The sequence below is a fragment of the Canis aureus genome, chromosome 20 (genome assembly GCF_053574225.1).
Source record: "Canis aureus isolate CA01 chromosome 20, VMU_Caureus_v.1.0, whole genome shotgun sequence".
NCBI classification, from domain to species: Eukaryota; Metazoa; Chordata; class Mammalia; order Carnivora; family Canidae; genus Canis; species Canis aureus.
Window position 1 is genome coordinate 30,446,287 of NC_135630.1, and position 15,859 is coordinate 30,462,145.

General features: G+C 51.5%; 1 long non-coding RNA gene across 1 annotated transcript; it reads right to left on the reverse strand.

Annotated features, from left to right (window-relative positions):
* Positions 1 to 4,970: 4,970 nt before the first annotated feature.
* LOC144291651 (uncharacterized) lies at positions 4,971 to 13,451 on the reverse strand. The gene is made up of 3 exons (XR_013359009.1): positions 6,872 to 13,451; positions 6,328 to 6,417; positions 4,971 to 5,527 (listed from the first exon to the last, which is right to left on the reverse strand). It is a non-coding gene; the product is annotated as an uncharacterized LOC144291651 (long non-coding RNA).
* Positions 13,452 to 15,859: the final 2,408 nt, after the last annotated feature.

The following is a 15,859-nucleotide window of genomic DNA, read 5'->3' on the forward strand; positions in this document are numbered from 1 at the left end:
CTTCCAGTGTTCCTGCTCTCCATGGGATCCTGATTGTTGGATGGACCATTCTCATTCCTCTTCTTATTGATACCTTAGCCTTAGTCCCTTTTAACAGGGAGCATAGTGGCTAACAGCTTGGGATCACAACCTTTGTGACCTCAGTTTCTACATCTCTAACAAAGGAGTAATAATAGGATACAGGAAAGTGCTTAGAATACTACCTAAGCACTCAGTAAGCGATATGTATTGTGATTATCAATGGCTCCCTCCCAAACTCCATACTCCACTGGACATATCTCAATGCCAATCTTAACCCATTAACCCTGAGTTCATTGTCTTCTCCAGCATTCTTTCTCCCTATGAATGGATCCTTTGGATGAAAGTCTGCTAAAGTCAGAATCCTAGGCTTGGCTCTGGTTGTTGGCCTGCCTTCTCCTTTAGTACCCAGGGCTCATCAACAACCAAATCTATTTCTGGAACTAACTAACTTTCTTTCTTTCTTTCTTTCTTTCTTTCTTTCTTTCTTTCTTTCTTTCTCTCTCTCTCTCTCTCTCTCTCTCTCTCTATCTCTATCTCTATCTCTGATTTACTTATTTATTTGAAGGGAGGGAGGGACAGAGGGAGAGGGAGAGATAGTCCCAAGCAGACTGCACTGAGCATGGAGCCCGACATGGGGCTCAATCTCACCACTGTGAGATAACGACCTGAGCTGAAACCAAGAGTCAGACACTTAACTGACTGCATCACCCAGGTGTCCCTAGAACTTTCTTAATATTTGTCAACTCTTTCTACTTTTCTTCATCTTTACTGCCAGTACCTGAGAGCATACTGCCAGAGTGTTCTGACCTACCTCTTGATTTTTGAATCCATATTCTGAAGTAGCCTTCTGGAAAGAGATCCATGTATGTGTCTGTGTACTGCAAGAACTCTTGGGTGGCACCCAATGCTCCTGAGAGGAAATAGCATTCTCTGGAGGCTGTTCCAGGATACTTAAGACCTGCCATTCACTGCTTCTCCAGCCTTGGCATTCTCCATTTGTCCCTTACACCTGCTCTGGGCAGCATTGAACTATTTGGAGTCACTTGAATATACTGTATTGTTGGAAATGTGCTTCAAACCTTGGGTGAAAAAAAAAAAAAAACAGACTCAGCAGGGAATCATCCAAAGAATGTCAAGTCAGAGATGGCACCTGCATTGGCTCCCTTTTAAGATGACTTCCTGGAAGCCCAACACATTATTTGTACACACCTGTGAAACACACTGACAGGCTCATTTCTAGCTGTAAGGGAAGTGAGGAAGGGTGGCCATGTGTCAGCTAAAAGTCCATCTTTACTGAGGTTGAAGGGGTGTGGGTACTGGAGATATCAGTATTGTAACCACATGAGCCATAGTCCCTGCCAGTCTTGCATGTACGAATGGAAAGGGGAGTGTGGGGTTCTCTCAGTCTGGTCTACAAGACCTGTTCAGGGGACTGGGGGCCTCATCCCAGGACTGGGGGCCTCTCACTGCAATTTCTCACTATGTCCACTGAGCCCAGGCTCCTTCCCCTCAGCTGTTCTCTGGCACCTCTGGGTAGAGAAGCTTCCTGATGACCTTGCTCTGTCTCCCCAGGGCAGACCCCCATCTGGCCCATAGCCAAGGCCTCTGGTCATTAGGTATTTGTGTTGGATGGGAATCAGGTCTTGTCCTTGTATCACCCAGAGATATACACCAAACCCTCCTAGGGACTCTCATGAAGCTTCTTTCACTTGGCTTAAGGTGAAGACAGAAGAAAAACCAATGGCACTTCAGAGCTAATCTTTCTCTAGATAAATCTTCTCCTAAATTTCTCCCATCTTTCTTGTCCTATCCCATGTACTTCCCTAAGTACCTACCTTGAGCTGAATGGTGGACTGTTTACTTTTGGTCACTCCTTCCTGAACAAGTTATGCAGAGAATGATGGAGCTGTAAGCCCTCTGGGTGGCCTGTCATGGCAAGACAGTCTTAGATCGTAGGATGCAGAGTTCTAAGGGGCATAGTTCTGTTACCCTTGTCAACCAGTAGCCAGTGGCCTGGACAAGAAGGAGAGGAACTGAGGTGAGACTCTGGATTTTCTGGAGCTGCTCTCATTAGAGATGGAACATAGACCTGGCTTGGACCTTGCCACTTATGTCAAGGAATTCAGTGTATCCAATGGAAATATGATGCCAGGCACACACGTGAATTAAACTTTTTCTTGTAGCCACATTTGAAGAACCGGGCATAATCGTTATAATTTATGTTTTATTAAACCTAATATATCAAAAAAGTTATCTCAAATTGCTATAAATATAAAATATATTTATAAAATATTTTATGCATACATATTTTTCACTAAGTCACCCAAATTCAGCATGCATTTTATACTCATGGGATATCCCAGTTCACAATGTCACTCTCCAAGGCTCGTGAGCCTTTTGTGGCTGGTGGCTGCTACATAGACAGTGCCTGTCCAGCTGGCTGGACACTAGATTTCTTTTCATTATGGGAGATTTACTTTCTATGCCTCCACTCCCTGGGCTCTAAGGAAGGGTGGTAATGTCACCCATTGGCTTGTTGGGAATAGTAAAGTAGTAGCAGTAAGTGTCACATGGTAATGTTTGAGGTAATTACTAAGGTATTTCTTTGCTGTATTTTTGTTTTAGGTGTGGTTGTCCCATATGCTTCCTCCGTGGGCCCTTTGTTGCTTTTGGGGGTATCTTTTGGTCCAGAAAATAGAGGCCACGAAACACTAAGAGAGAACAGAAAAGTCAATTGCCTTTCTAAATGTTAATAATAGCTATACTTTTTGAGTGACTCTTCAATGCCTGATACTTCTGAGCACTTTCAATTGTATTACTTCATTATTAGTATTCTCATTTCATAGATGTGGATATTGACATAGAGAGGTTCACTAACTTGTCTGAGATCACACTGAAGTTAAGGAAATAGAGGAACTGGAACTTGTAAGTTGGCAAACTGACTTCCTCTGTAAGCCTCCTATTAATTTTTTTAATCTTATAAAGACAATCTTATCTCTGGCCAAAGCACAAGTACTTGGTATTTTGAGGGAGAAAAGATTTGTGCAGTTCCTGGCTTTGGTATCTAAAAAGAGCTTCAAGAAGTAACAATCCCAAAGAAGCTAAGTCTAGACCTAAAAAGTGTGGAAGATATAGAGGTGGGAAGAATGCCAAATAGTATAGAGGGCCCTTCTCCCAGTACACAGATGGAAGTGGACAGCTAGGAAACTCAGGAGAAGAGGGTAGCAGAAGTCTGAATAAGTTTGGGCTGTCCCAGAGCAGGGACATGCAACTGGCCACAGGCCTCCAGTGCAGCTATTGATGAGGGTCCGTAGCAGGTGGAGGGTCTGCCTCACCCCCATGGGCTCTTGCTCATTCCCTGCGGCAAGGTTGGCTTGCTGACCCTGCCCACGAGGGCAGAACAGGACCTACAGATGGAAAGCTAGGACTAACCCCCAGGGGGCTTCACAGAATGAGAGTCAGTGAAAGGCCATAATGAGCTAGGATCACTTCGGGGCAGCCAGCAGGGGTGCTGGGGTATGCAAAAGCAGGTGGCCAAAGGAGTGTTCCCTGGGCCTTGAAAGGCATGGAGAGAGCCCAGAGGCTCTGTTCACCATGCAAGACACTACTTTCCAGGAGACCCCCAGGACCTACAGTGGCCAAGGTTAAACCTTGTTTACAGCCATTATCATTTAATGGAAATAAATAAGTTTTGGCTAAGAAGCCCAAGCAAAGTGGAGCTCAGGCTTCTCTAGGCTGGGCTGGATGCTCATCCTGTCAAACTGGGGAACATGGTGGTCCTAGAAGCTTCAGAGCACTAAGGGATGCTGAACCCCAGCCCCCATACAAGGGCAGGCCATCTCCTGTGCTGTAGTCTCAATGGCCACACCAGAGAGGTCCCTGTGCATGAAAGCATTCTGGTTGCCTCCTCCCCACCAAGGCTGAAGACTCCCAGAAGAAGGAAGGGGATGGAGATGAGAGAGAGAAAATGGGGAGAATAAGAATGATTTTTTTTCTTCCATTAAAGAGGCAATTGCCTGAATAGCACTTGGGCCAGGCAAGGGCAGGGATGGAGGAAAATATTTTTGATACTCGTCCATCCTGAAATACCTGGGTCAGACAGTCGAATCTGTGGATGCCACCAGAATTCATCTTAGAGAGGCAGGCACAGAGAAATATTCCAGTCAAGTGCAGACATCAGGAAGCACACATGCCACAGGTCAGGGCATGTATATATGCATGTGTGTGCATGTGTGTGTGTGTGTGTGTGTGTGTGCATGTGTGTGAGCCCCTCAGCAGCATGACAGCTCTGGGGTCAGGCCCACGCCCAGCCTTCCCAAGTGCAGGCAGCCCTGGGAGCAGGTGTCAGGTCCGATGTGCAGATGGACAGCCCCATCTGGTCCTGTTCTCCACTTGCAGAGTGACATCATGATGCTCTCCTGAGAGACAAAGAAACTAAGACTCGGAGGCAAAGGAACTCATCCAGGATCACACTGATTTGGTAGGGCAGCCAGGGTTTGAACCCAGATTTCACTGGCAAGCCTATGTGTTTCCTACTGCCTTACAGTGTCATTTCAAAGCCCCCAGGTCAAAACTCAAAGATGTGTCTATAAAATGCTGGAAACTTTGGACACGGAAAAAGTGTCTTTGTTTAGGTGTGGCTCTGCAGAAGTTGGTTTCCGTTGCCTGCAGCTGAGCCGGAGACATCAGAGCACAGGGATGGAGCTTTGCATCCTTATGCCACTGTGCCCTGATGGCTGTGTGTGGCCTGGCCCATGGGAGTGGCTGCCACGAGACAGGCAGCAGGGAGGGCTGGACTGGGAATGGGGTCCCCTGTGGTCATGGGAGGCGCCGAGACAGTGCCCTCTCAGTCCTCACTGGACTGCTAGCGTAGGAGAGCATGAAGGGCTAATTTCATGGCTGATAAAACTCTCTGTACACGAGACTTCACAGACAAATGAGAGCACGGCTTTTCTCTTCACTATGACATTTATTTTCTCCTTTCCTTGAGAGAGGTACATGTTACAGCCTAATTCAGTCCTGGCCACCCCCAGCCCTGTGAGGGGGCAGGGGTCATTTCATTGGGGAAAGTGTGAACACCAGAGGGGTGAAGTAGCCGGGTCAGTGCCCCCAGCCACATGGAGGTAGGCCTGAGTCATGCTGCCGGGGAGCATACTGGGGCTGTGTAGCTGGCTGGTGCCAGGTTCCCCGTGACACTGCAGGGTGCTCCGTGTCATCCTGGAAGGCTGCATTCTGACTGGCATTGAAACAGCGGGACTTGATGGAAGGATATCCTGTCAGCCTGTGTCTTCTAATGGCCTTCCCCAGCCATACCTGCTTTCAGTGAACTCTCCATGACCCAGTTGAACCCTTGCAGGTTCCATGTGGCCCTTCTGATTGCTCCTGTTCACAGCCATCTCCTTTTCCCAGAACAGTATCTGAAGCCGACTCTCCTATTCCTTCTGGCTCTTTCCCCTGGGCCAGGCTTTGCATTTCAGGATGTTCTTCCTGGAGGCCACACTATTTGCTGCAGAAGAAGTTAGTAGTAGAGGTGAGGAGGCTGAGGTCCAGCCAGTGCTGTGTGATCCCCTAGCTGATATGTGGTGGAGACTGATGAACTCCATGACCTGTGTGGTCCAAGGCCTGAGCCTAGACTGCACTGGCTCACATGACCTGACTTTTCAGAGGTCACACTTTACCCAAATGCCTCCATGTGCTTGGTCTCTTCACTAATTACCTAGAAGCTTCTTGGGAGCAGGTATCACTTTTGTCCTTCTGTGCTTTCCTCTAAGTACAAAATGCAGATACATACAGATACAGAAGATGGAACACACACACGTGAAGAGATACCCACAGATAAACACACGTAGGACACCACAATACACACATGAACACACAACCACGTGCTGCATATACATGTCTGAATCCACATGCAAGGCTGTGTGTGCATGACATCTGCCTGCAGAGCACATGCCAGCATGCTCACTTACATTCACTCCCCAAGCACACAGACATGATAGGAAAAGAAAGCTGTGGAAGGGATTTTGGCAGAAAAGAGGACTAAGACTTCCTTGAGAATTGCCTGCAGCAGGCATTTGGTTTCCCCTGCCACCTCCAGGTCTGGCACGTGCGCTGTGGCTGGGTTGTCGGATCACAGCTCATTGGCTTGTCCCAACAACTCTCCCAGCTCAGTTTCCCCATCTGCAAAGTGTGTTCAGCCTGCCTTGCTCAAAGGCTGGTATGAGGATTAAATGAGAGAACAGAGGCCCCAATGTTGGGCTCACAAAAAAACAGACCTTTCATTTCTCCCTTGACAATGAGACTTACTACTCAGAAATGAGATCTTTTCCTCTGGCCCAGGGGAAAGAGCCGCATGGTGGTCAGTTGTCAAAGAAAGATGCTTTTGTTGGTCCCAGGCTGGAAAATATTGGCAGGAAAAGGAACTCAGAAATTTTCACAAATTGACTTTAAAAAAAATGAAAGTTGTATCATTTATTACATTTTTTATCTTATAGGTAGGATACAGTCCATTTAAAACATTTTAGAAAATACTGGAAAATATTAAGAATATTTTTATTTTTTTTTTTTATTTTTTATTTTTTTATATTTTATTTATTTATGATAGTCACAGAGAGAGAGAGAGAGGCGCAGAGACAGGCAGAGGGAGAAGCAGGCTCCATGCACCGGGAGCCCGATGTGGGATTCGATCCTGGGTCTCCAGGATCGCGCCCTGGGCCAAAGGCAGGCGCCAAACCGCTGCGCCACCCAGGGATCCCTGGAAAATATTAAGAATATTTTTAAAAAGTACCCAGGGACCAACCACTCTGGCTACTTTATTCACGGATTCACTCAGCAAGTCTCTTTTGAGTACCTAGTGTGTGCTGGTCTTGTTTTAGGCCCAACTGGTCAGCATGAGTGAGACAGGAAAAGAGCCTACTGTCGCAGGACATAGGTTCTGGTAGGGAAGGGATAGACCACAGACAGGTTAACAAATAAATATTGTTCCACTTTCTAAGTGCTTTGTTATAGTCACTGCAGCAGGGTAAAGCATGCATTTAGGGACTGTGAGGGTTAATTTCATGTGCCACCTTGTCTGGGCCATGGTGTTCCCAGGTATTTGGTCAAACATTATTTTTGTGGTGTCTGTGAGGGTGCTTCTGGATGAGATTAACATTTGACTCCATAGACTGAATCACGTAGATTGCCCTTTCCAATGTGGGTGGGTCTTATATGGTTCACAAAGGCTTGAACAGAACAAAAGGTAGAGCAAAAGAGAATTCACCTTTCTACCTGTCTTTGAGCGGAGACATTGGTCTTCTTTATCCTTTGGACTCAGAGTTGGACTGAGACCTACACCATTGGCTCTCCTGGTTCATAGGCCTTCAGACCACAGATCTTAGGAATTCTCAGCCTCATGTGAACCAATTCCTGACAACAAATCCTTTATTATCAATTTATATCTATCTATCTATCATCTATCTATCTATCATCTATCTATCATCATCTATCATCATCATCTATCTCACCTATCATCTTTTATCGGTTGTGTTTCTCTGGAAAACCCTAACTAATTCAAGAAAGAGACTGTCTTTTTAAGAAAAAAACATTTGGGTAACAGATGAAGGATAGGAACTGGTGGGCAGGTCCAAGGCAATGAAGGACGGGCCCGCTCACCTTCATGAGTTTCAAGAGCTGGAAGTTGATAAAGCTGTACTGCACATAACAGCCAACTGGCTGGTGCCCCTTGTGGTCTGGTTGCATTGCATTTGCTTTAAGAGAGCCAATACGTGGGTCTTTTCCCACTGTTTGTTCACACTGCAAAAAGTTATATGTGGGAGCATGCAGGATCATTCATTTCTCTGACATACACTGAACTCATTGCATAGGAACATGGAAAGTGCTGGCTTGCACCATCCCAGGATGGCACGATGAATTACTGGTGTGGAGTCCCAAGAAATGAAGCTGTGATCACTGTGGAGCCCAGATTGTTGGGGTCAATGCCCTCTTTCTTCCGCAAGGTTGACAATGGGGAGTGATGTACAAAGGTTGAATGTGTAGGACTTGACAGGCTCTGGAGCATTTGAACTTCTTAGATAATACAGTTGCAGTAAAACAAAGCAGAGACCCCCAAACCAGGATCAGAAGAGTGAGGAGCTGGGAGGAGGAAGAGAATATCCACAGATTGGACACTATTCCATAAACTAGGTGGTCATGGGAATGTCTCTGCCTTTGCCTGCCCTGGGTTACTTGGAGCCAGAAAAGTGAAGCTGGGCCAGGACCCACAGGGTGTGTGCACCAAGCTGCAACCCATCAGTGTTTCCAGCCCCTGTCCCATGTCACAAACTCAGTGGACATTATGCTCAGGTAACACAAGCTCACCCTGTCTCCTAAGTTTCCACACTTTGTCATGCCATTCCCTCTGCCTGGAGTACCCTCCCCACTGTCTGTCCTCCTCCCTCTCCCCTCACTGCCTTCTCTTTCCATACAGTCAATTTCCAATATTACAGGTCTTATGTTCATGTCTCATCTATACTGAAAGGGTCCTTGGACTCCAGACTACCCCAGAGCCCCCAGTAAGCTTGACATATATGTTTTTTTTTTTAATTTTTTTAAATTAATTTATTTATTTATGATAGTCATCAGAGAGCGAGCGAGAGAGAGAGAGAGAGAGAGAGAGAGAGGCAGAGACACAGGCAGAGGGAGAAGCAGGCTCCATGCACCGGGAGCCCGATGTGGGATTCGATCCCGGGTCTCCAGGATCGCACCCTGGGCCAAAGGCAGGTGCTAAACCGCTGCGCCACCCAGGGATCCCCGACATATATGTTTATGGTAGCTCTTATCACACTGTACTACAGTCCCCACACCCCCCCCTTTTGATTTTTATAGTAGACTGTGAGCATCCGGAAGATGGGGCTATCACTCCCTGGAGCTGAAGAGGTATGGAGTATGTATGCATGGTGGACAAGTGGCCTTCTCCACACCCAATAGCCGCCTTGGGGTCAAGAGATCCATGGTCAGAGGCTTCTTCCTGAAACCTGGCTCAACTACCTGCACCACTGAGATAACACTTTGGCTTTCTGTTCTGAATGGCACCTAAGGGTGAGAACAAGGGGGACTGCTAGTCAGTGGCTTTGAGAGTTTTTGACTCCAACTGCACCCTAAGAAACTAACATTACATGGCAAGCCAGGACACCTGTGGACAACGACGAGTGCTGCCAGCTGGCATTTCCTCTCACACCTCTAGACAGTTTCTATTCTCTATTTTCTTCTTTTCCCTTTCTCAAAGAACACTGGTCAAGACCCACTGAATCAATCAAGGGACACTACCGGATAACTTGCACTAACTGACCTCTTACTCTGTACATTGTCTATGAATTGGCAGCTACAGCTAAGTCACCTCCCTAGAATCAGTATGGCCCACGTGTGTGTAGCTTTCCTTTATGTGTGCATGGGTATGAATCTGTGAGTGTGTAGGAGTGAGTGACTATCTCAAGTGTGTGTGTGCTGGTGAACATGTATGTTTGTGATGCACTGTGCAGGTCAGTGTTTCCCTCACAGTAGAATAGGTGTGACACATTTTCATCCCTCCGTCCATCCATACATCCAACCATGCAATGTTAATTGAGTCCTGCTGTGTGCCTGGGACTGTGCTGGGTGGTAGGGAAAGGGCAGCGCCCGAGATAGAGAACTTTTGACACAGTTTCCAGTGTGGGTCCTTTCTTGGCTTCTCAATGTGGTTGGTCATAGGCAGTGAGAGGCTACTACTCAGGCAGACTTTTATATTCTTAAACTCAGCATTTTTGCAGCTCATGCTGGACTCCCAGGGCCTGGAAGAAAGGGAATGAGCAGTGGAAGGACACCTGCAAGGACTTCCCACTACTAGTACCTCATCCATCTCAGGGACCTGAATGCCCTGGGTCCCACCAGATGTGAGAAGACCCCCTGCAAGCCATGTTTACCCCATGTGACACACTGCCTACCTTGAACTCCTCCTTTGAACCTTCCGTGGTGGCTGGTACCTTCCTTCCAGGTAAGCTTGTCCCCCAGATCTTGCTCACTGCCAGTTCCAAATGCCTCTTCTCTACCTCTGTGCACCCTCTGGCTCTGTACACATGGTACATAGCCAGACAGTGCTGATTCCAGAATCAGCTTTTATAGACCATCCCTGCAGGAAGCCTGGCCTTGCCTCTGCCTCTCTAGAGAGTCCCTTCTCCCTGTTTTTGCAGAACAAGCCTGCCTGGTGCACGTGCTGGGCCACCCACCCACTGTCCTTTACTCTGGCATGGAGTACAGGGGCAGAAGCAGCCACATGCTTTTTCAAATCTGCTGCCTGGCATGGATTGGCTGTGCACACAGGTAAAGCTAACTGAGTTAGTGCCCATCAAAGCTCCATGTGGATGCTGGCATTTGCAGCAGCTCTCAGCAGGTAAAGAGGCCTGGGGATCAGAGCCTTAGCAAACGTCTAATCACATCTTCGCTGTCTTCATGGAGCTGGAGCACTGGGGTCATACGGCCATGCGTGAATCTCACCTCCAGCACATATCAGCTGTTCGGCCTTGCAAGTCATGCCCCTTGCTTGCTTGCACCTTGGTTTCCTTGCCTTCATGAGGGACACAGAGCAGTGTGGTGCAGGGGCAGTTCCTGTCCTGCGAGATTCTGCACTCGGGTGGTGGCAGCTGCCGTCACCAAGAAAGGCAGGTGTCTGCCCACCACCACCCTCCCCCCCGGCTCCTGTCACCCACATCTGTCTTTCCCCTATTGGATTTCCACATTTCTCCTTGGGCAGAAAGGACAAAGCTGACTTAAGTGTGGGGAGCCTGTCAGTGGAGGAGAAGCGGGAAATGAAGATGGAAACAATTACAAATTAAAACCTGTCACTTCTAAAGCGCCTGCTGCCCCCTTCTTATTGTGATTAAAATCACCCCCCTTCCAGAGCCCTCTGTGGGGGAGCTGGGTGCACACCATCCTGTCCTGTCCTCCTGGGCCTCCCCCACTGGGCAGCTCTCTCCTTTCTCTGTGGGGGTTCCCCTGTCAGCATTTGCTCATCCATCCATTCATTCATTCAGCAAGTATTCCTCAGATAAGGTCATGTCTGCTGTGTTCCTGAGCTAGGAGATAGAGCCAACATGAATACCCGATTTAACATAGTGGGGATAGTGACAAGGAAGCCCCCCTCTTTTTACAGATTTATTTATTGATTCATGAGAGACACACAGAAAGAGAGGCAGAAACATAGGCAGAGGGGCGGGCAGGCTCCCTGCTGGGAGCCCCATATGGGACTCCATCCTGGATCCTGGGATCACGCTCTGAGCCGAAGGCATACACTCAACCACTGAGCCACCCAGGCAACCCAAGGAAGCCCTTTAAACACCTGTGTGTTATGCATTGTGGCAGTTAGCAAAACAGAGAGGGCAGTGTGATCCATCTGCAGAAACCTAGGTATGGAGGGAAGGCTGGTGGCCTTTGGGCAGGCCATGAAGGGGCACTGAGGGACAACTGAACAGAGGATTCTCAGGATAGTTGTGTCAGGTGGATGGAGTTGGGGAAACAAAAAAATTATGGGGGTGTAGCCTCCACAGAAGATAAAGAGTGTTGCAGAACTGGGCCAGGGGAGCCTCCAGACCATGTGAGATCTAAATGCATTTCCACCAGCCCATGGGAGCAGGAAGGGGTTCCAGAGCATCTGGGTCTGTCCGGGGGCCTTGCTGGTCCCCAGAGCCCTGTGTTGGGGAAATGGCTGGGCCCTCACACATCTGCCACACACACAGTTACTGGCTGGAGACAGCTGAAAGGAGAGTAACTTTGTCTTGAAAGCTGGGCAAACCTGAAGGAATTAGTTCAGGGCTGCTAGCAAATCCCTTTCCTGTTGCTGAGTCCTTTCTTATAGGGAGTTTGAGTGGTGCATTTTTGTGTCTGCCACAATAAAAAATGAGGTTTATCAGCCTAAAAGAGAGGAAGCATCCCTGCCCCCTACACCTCCATCCAGGGCTCTAAGAAGGTTCTTAAGACAGGTCTTCCTAGCATGGAGGGGAAGGCTGGTTAAGAACCCAGAACTGCCAAGAAGCAGGGAGGTGGAACCTTGGGGTCCTCAGCCCATGCCAGAGTCCCTGTTGCAGGAAGTGGTGACTGGAGTTCATGGGCTGGGGCTGGAAAGAAGTCGTGGTGACCTCTTAGGGTTCCACTTGCCTTAGCTCCTGTTAAACTAACCTTGCCATGAGTCAGAACTGTAGACTCTGGACACAGTGTTGAACGAAGTACACGAAGGCACAGGACAGTGACCAGAAGCAGGTGGACACTGAGGTGGGCTTCAGGGGAAGGGAGGCATGGGTGAGGCTCCAGCTTTCCCCTCACAAGAGGATGTGAAATTGGGGGCATAAAGCCCAGAGTGTCCCTGGTTTGCAGGATGAGGGGACCAACCAAAGCTGTGGGAAAGCGAGGAGAGAGTCTCAGAGAGGAGAGAGCTGGAGGAGAGGGGGCAAATTCTGTGGATAAAGGGCCCACATCTCCTGCTGATCTGCAGACCACACAAGGAGTCTAGCTGAAAAGAAGAGAGATTGCATGACCTTCCATCACAGGGGAGCTGGCTTTCTCAGCAAGAGGCCAGCCAAGCTGACTGCCTCCTTTAAAAAAAAAAATCAATATTGTGGGAGAAAGTGGGTGCAGTGGAGGAGGAAACCACACATGTAGGGACCAAGGGATGCTAAGTGTGGAGAGGACTGGGGAGGGGGATGGAGCTGCAGCTCTCCAAGACTTACAGGTCTCTGCATGTGACAGGGGCAGACATGAGCACAGTCTCAGGGGTGCAACGGGCTCTCTGAGTTGCTGTTAGAAGCAGACAGTTCTTAGCTCCACATAAACATTTGCTCAAAAGGAGTCTTATCCTTTGAACTGTCATTTGGCGGGAGCTGCCTCTTCACCACCCTCCTCCTGTTTCTGCCTTGTGTTCCCAGTCACTGGACAAGTTCAAGGAAAGCCCAGTGACTCTGGAGGGGCTGTTGTTATGGGCAACATGGGGGCAGGAGGAAATGGAGATGGACAAACTAGAAAGGCTCTGAGGTCAGGTGGTCCTGGGTTTGCGTCCCCGTCTAGTTACACATACCTCATCCTTAAAAAAAGAGAAGTTTACTTGGTTGGGACTTGGATTCTCTGGGGGGTCTGAGACACAGGAGATGGTCAGTAAGGCACTGAATGGGGGGACAGCCCCAGCTGTGCAGAAGCAATGCTGCTGGCCCGATGCTGCCACTGGCTCCTTTGTAGTCCTCCTGGATGGTGGGAAACCATACGTGGGCCTCCCTGGGACTGGAAGGTGACACCCTGAGTGCCTGACCCGGTGTGGGGACCCAGATCTCCCACCTCCCGGCCAGCCTGACTACATTGCTCAAAGGCGCTGCCCCACCCAAGTCACCACCACTCCCCTTCAGATGAAAGGAGGAGGCACATCATGTCCTTCCCTTCTTTTTTTTTTTTTTTTTTTTTTTTTTCTGTCCTTCCCTTCTTATGTGCAAATTCAGAAAGGGCAAACTAACTGGAATGCTGAGGTGACAGGCAGTGGTGCTAGCTGGGCAGTAGACACAAGTAGATCTGACTGCACAGACAGGGAAATGAAAATGAGCTTGGGAGCGTCCCTGCCTCGCTTTGATCATTGGAGACACAGTGGGGGTCACTGGGAAGAAGCCCTTCTGGAATCATAAACAATTTTTATCCTTTGGAGTCCCTTTAATTGGGCTGCCTTGAAATCTGCCAGGCTCTCTTGATTCTAGGGAGCGGGGAAGTGGCTTGTGAGGATTTGGGGAGGAAGGAGGTCTTGCTGTCACCACTGGAGGCCGAAGGAAGCCATCCTGTGCTGCTGCTCTCTGATTATCATCAAAGCTAATTAACACAGCCCTTGAACCACTCAGTCCCAGGTGAGGCCCCGCCTGGAGGGGACCAGGCCAGCAGGAGGAATGGGCTGCACTGAATAACTCATTCCAGCTCCCCTCCCCATCCCCCAGGATGGAGGACAGCAAGTTGCCAGCCTGTGGGCCCCACCCTGGACTCTCCCAGTTTGGATCCTGCGCACTGGCTTCTTCCACTTCTCCCTCCTCACCTCTGGGCCAGAGGGCTCAGGCAGTCAGTCAGCTCCAGGGCAGGTAGATGGGGCCGAAAGAAGTTCATTTCTGGGAAGACTTGGCTTCTGTGTGGAGCCAGGTCACCAGCAAACTGCCTGCTTTCAAAAATGCTGTCCTAAGCACCTGCTATATGCTGGCACTCTACAGACCCTGGCAATAGGACCATTAGATACACGTGGGGGTCAGCCAGTAGGGCCTGGAGGAAGAGACAGACCCTGGAGGTGAGCAGGTGAGGGGGAAGCTCCGCAGCTTAGGGAATGCCAGGAAGGGAACAGAGCGGCTGGACTTGAGGGCCCAAGTCCCTTGTGTGTGGGCCAAGCCCAGAGATGAGGAGAGATTGTGGAGGAGGTGCCAGGTGGGGGAAAGGTTAAGTGCAGAAGTACTGAGAAGGGGGAGCATTTGGGGCGCCTGATGCAGATATGGCGAGGGTGGGCGGGCCATGGCCTCGTGGGCAGGACGCGCAGCCTGATCTTTCAGTCTAAATGACATGTTTGAAAGGACTCGCAAGCGAGGCCATCGATTGACTTGGCTCTGCCGCTCATTTACTTGCTTGGTTCTGCTTTCATTCCGACGTCCGCTCATTTAAGTGTTCACTCGCTCGTTTCCACTCCCCTGCTACTTACGCAGTCCGAGGTTTCAGCGCCGGCCCTTGGCCCTCGGCCATCCGCTCCCATCAGTGCGCGCCGCGCCGCGAGGACAGGGCAGCTGCGGGGAGCGGCCACCAGAGGGCGCGCGCGGCACGCGTACGGCGGCAGGCCCGGCCCGGGTCGCCACGGCGGAGGGGAGGGACGCGGGTTCGCGGCCACCGCGGCCCTTCCACAGCCAGCAGCACAGGCGGGGGCTCGGCGGCCAGGAGGACGGGCGTCGCCGGCGAGAGCGGACCAAGGGGGAGACGGGGGCTCGCGCGCAGGGCCGGTGGCCGCGGGGGTGCGCAGAGTTGGGGCTTCGGAGCAGCCGCCAGCACGTCCTCTGGGACCCCGGGCACCCGCGGTGGCGCCTGCAGCGGGGGCGGACCCCTGGGGGGAACCGGAACTGGGGAGGCCTTCGACGCCCGCCCTGCCCGCCCCGCCACGGTGTAGCGGGAGGTGCAGGAGGCGGGCCCCGGCGTGGGGGGGGGGCCGCGGGGGGATGCCAGGGGCGGGGGGTCGGGCCGCGGAGGGAGCCCCGGGGAGGGGGGGGGGGGCGGGTCGCGGAGGGAGCCCCGGGGCTGGGAGGTCGGGCCGCGGAGGGAGCCCCGGGGTGGGGGGGGGCGGGCCGCGGAGGGAGCCCCTGCGTGGGGTGGGGTTGGGCCGCGGAGGGAGCCCCGGGGGGGGGGGGGGCGGGGGAGCCGGGGAGGGAGCCCCGGGGTGTGGGAGGGGCGGGCCGCGGAGGGAGCCCCGGGGAGGGGCGGGGCGGGCCGCGGAGGGAGCCCCGGGGGGGGGGGCGGGGGAGCCGGGGAGGGAGCCCCGGGGTGTGGGAGGGGCGGGCCGCGGAGGGAGCCCCGGGGAGGGGCGGGGCGGGCCGCGGAGGGAGCCCCGGGGGGGGGGCGGGGGAGCCGGGGAGGGAGCCCCGGGGGGGGGGGCGGGGGCCGGCGGGGCCTGGTGGGGGTTGCTGGGGGCCTGCGCCGCGGGCGTTCCCGGCCCGTCACCTTCCACCCGCTGTGATGCGGGGCGCGGAGCCGCGCGCTTTCTCTGGGGTCAGCAGCGCTGGAGACGCCGGAGGCCGAGGCCCGGAGAGGTCGGGCTACGTGCCCAGGCGGCGCGGCGGCGCAG